The sequence below is a fragment of the Neophocaena asiaeorientalis genome, unplaced genomic scaffold (assembly GCF_003031525.2).
Source record: "Neophocaena asiaeorientalis asiaeorientalis breed wild unplaced genomic scaffold, Neophocaena_asiaeorientalis_V1.1 scaffold45, whole genome shotgun sequence".
Classification (NCBI taxonomy): Eukaryota; Metazoa; Chordata; class Mammalia; order Artiodactyla; family Phocoenidae; genus Neophocaena; species Neophocaena asiaeorientalis.
The window spans coordinates 1,367,032-1,370,677 of record NW_020174642.1 but is presented as its reverse complement, the minus strand read 5'-3'; positions in this window follow the sequence as shown (position 1 = coordinate 1,370,677).

The window sequence follows — 3,646 nt, the reverse complement described above, 5'->3', positions numbered from 1 at the left end:
AGGTATCAATATTTGGGGAGGATGAACATCTTAGGAAAAGGGATCAGCATGTGTGAAATCCCAAAGAAGCATGGCTCCAGAAATGCATGCAGGACATGGAGCAGAGAGAAAAGCGCAGGGCAGGGTGATGTGGAGAGGTCAATTGTCAGAGCTCAGGAACCCAGAGACCTTGGTGAACGCTTCCATCTTTTTTTTTTTTTTTTGGCCGCACTGCACAGCTTGTGGGATTTTAATTCCCCAACCAGGGATTGAACCCAGGCCCTTGGCAGTGAAAGCGAGGAGTCCTACCCACTGGACCGCTGGGGAAGCCCCAGAACACTTCCATCTTTATCCTAAGCCCTTGTGAGCCCTTCCGTCTTAAGCCAGCAAAGGGTTGTAAGCAGATGAGTGATGCAATCAGGTGTGTGTTGGTAAAAGATGACTCTGGCTTCTGAATGCAACTAGACTGGAGGGGTCAACAGTGGGTCCAGGGATTATACTTCTAAGAATTGGAAGCAGGGACTCCAAGAGATATTTGTACACTCATGTCCATAGCAGCATTATTCATAATAGCCAAAAGGTGGAAGCAAACCAAGGGTCCATCGATGGATGAATGGATAAACAAAATGTGGAATATTATCCAGTCATAGAAAGGAATGAACTTCTGATACATGCTACAGCATGGATGCACCTTAAAAACATTATGCTAGGTGAAATAAGAAAATGATAAATATTGCATAGTTCCACTTACATGAAATATCTAGAATACACACATTTGTAGAAACAGAAAATAGATTAGAGGTTTCCAAGAGTTGAGAAATAGATGGTGGTGATGGCTGTATAACACTGTGGATGCAATTAGGACCACTTGATTGTACACTTAAAATGGCAATTTTTATGTCATGTAGTTACCACAACTTCAAAAATAAATTAATAATGTAGTAGGCCAAAGCCCGCTTAACTGTAAATAGGTGAGTTGTGTGGTGTGTGGATTATATCTCCGTAAAGCTGGGGTGGTTTTGTTTGTTTCTTTGGCTTCACAGAGCGGCATGCGGGATCTTAGCTCCTTAACCAAGGATTGAACCCGTGCCCCCTGCAGTGGAAGCGCAGAATCTTAACCCCTGGACCACCAGGGAATTCCCCCATAAAACTGTTTTCTCGTTTAAATTTTTTATTGAAGTATAGTTGATTTACAATGTTGTGTTAATTACTGCTGTACAACAAAGTGACTCAGTTATATGTATATATACTATATATATTCTTTTAAAAAATTCTTTTCTTTTTCATATACTTTTCCATTATGGTTTATTACAGGTTCTTTTTTGCGGTATGCAGGCCTCTCACTGTTGTGGCCTCTCCCGTTGCAGAGCACAGGCTCCGGACATGCAGGCTCAGTGGCCACGGCTCATGGGCCTAGCTGCTCCGCGGCATGTGGGATCTTCCCAAAGCCATGGGCCTAGCTGCTCCGCGGCATGTGGGATCTTCCCAAACCGAGCATGAACCCGGGTCCCCTGCATCGGCAGGCAGACTCTCAACCACTGCGCCACCAGGGAAGCCCTATTACAGGCTCTTGAATATAGTTCCCTGTGCTATACAATAGAACCTTGTTGTTTATGAAGCCATTTTTTTTTAAAAAGATCAAAGACTGCAAAGTGGGTCCAGGGAGATGGTCTGGAGGGGAGGGGAGCCTGGAGGCTGTGACTGAGCATTGGGCTGGCGCTTTGCAGGTCCAGAGAGAAGGGAGGAGTGGCCAGATTGGAAAGGTGTTCGGAAAGGATGGAGAGCGCAGTGTGCCTGGGTGCTTGTGGGATGTGAGTGACGAGGCTGGAGGACAAGTCCCTCCCTGCCCTCTGCTGTGCCCCTCAGCTGCGCCCTGTTAAATCATCTTACTCCTAACCTGATGTCTTTAAGAATTTTGGAATCTTGCAAGAAAATTAAAGAATTCCGTTTATTTTCCTCTCTGGTCCTCATACTTTGTGTGCCCCCAACAAAGTGGAAGCCAGTTACTCCCCGCCCCCATTTCCTAAGTTACATCTCTATTTTCCTCCTTCCTTGAGATCCTGGCTACTTCCTCCCCACATAGCCAAACCTGATTTGGAGGATGTTTGTGTGCTGGGCACAGCCTGTACCTGTGCTCTCACTGGGCTATCAAAGTAAGGCTTTGGGACTTTCAACAAAGATGGGCTGCAGCCGTTCCGAGAAGACATAAGCCATCATTTGTCAGCTGCAAAGAAACCAACCTTTCAGCTCAGGACACTGAGGCCGAATGTTGTCCAGAGCTAAAAAGGCTTATTTTTAAAAAGCAACAAACGGTGGTTTGTTCATAGAGCTGGCACCAAAGAGCCACATCGATAGCAAAGGGCTGCTTGCTGAAGGTTGTGAAAGCTGGGGATGCACTTGAGAGGCCGTGGGGGGAATGTTTGGCCCAAAAGCCTATGGAAGGAAACCTTTAAGAATGTGGGCTCAAAACTGGTGTCCGTCCAAGGTCAAAGGCTTCAAGTGCAATAGCCTGTACTCTGCCCCTGACAGACAGCCACTGACGGAGGTGTTGGACCTCCCTGACTTTCGTCTGCAGAATGAAAATCGTGGACTCAAAAAGTCCATTTTGGCTCTAAAAGCCCACAGCCTATTTAAATTAGATGTAGGATTTCAGGAAATTGGGCTAAATCGATACTGGCTCCAAGACATTCCTTAATGTTTTCTTAAATACATGTTTTCACTTCTTTTTTGCTCTCAGTTTATTTTTATGTTGTTCATATTTTTCTCTTTATAGAAGAAGAATGTAGCATGAGTAAACTTGGGGGGGATTCCTGAAGCATTGTGAATGATTGAATTCTGATTCTTGGGAGTTTTCAGCGTAAACATTCCCAAGTATTCAAGGTGGTAAACTCAGTTTCTGGAGGAGAGCATGTCTTCATCCTGGAAGGAGCAGACATCATTTTCCCCTCTGAGGCTGGAAAGCGCTGTTCCCACAGAAGCCCTGAGGCTGCTCCCTGCTGCCAGTGACACAGCAAATGCTGCGGGGAATCCAGCCTGCCTGGACCGCACCTGAGAGCAGGGAAGTTTTCTCCAGAGATCACAACTCCCTACTATTCCTACCTCGTTCTGTGCCATCAGAAGGGAAAGTGTGCTGATGGAAGGATGTTCCATAGTTGGTTTGGGAGAAACACATCTAGCTCTGAACTACCAAGCTTGCCCTGCCAGATGACACAGCGTGTGGCAGTGGGTAATTGTATGGCCTCCATGGTCAGAGCTCAAGGGTTCGAATCCCAGCTCTGCCACTGTTGGTACTTGAGTTGTGGATGGTGGTACAGTTTTGAGCGGACCTAGATGAGAGGCAAGTCAGAGCAGAAGCCCCATACACGGTAATAAACATAACCATCTCATGGCCTTAGTGTATTATTATTGCTTGAGCATAAGACAGTGTTTGCTTTCCATTCAAACCCCTAGGGATGTCTTTGTGATCAAATGCCCTTTGCCTTGTTAGGTAATGATGGAAATGTAATAGTTTCCGACTTGTTCCTCTGGACGACAGTGGCCCTGGTCCCCTGTCAGGAAACCGGGCTGGACTTTTTCACCAGAATTTTTTTTCTTTCTATGAATTCTCCCTGACTCTGGTTTCTGAATGCCCCTTTTTCTCCCCACCTCTGGCCCACTCTGTCATCTT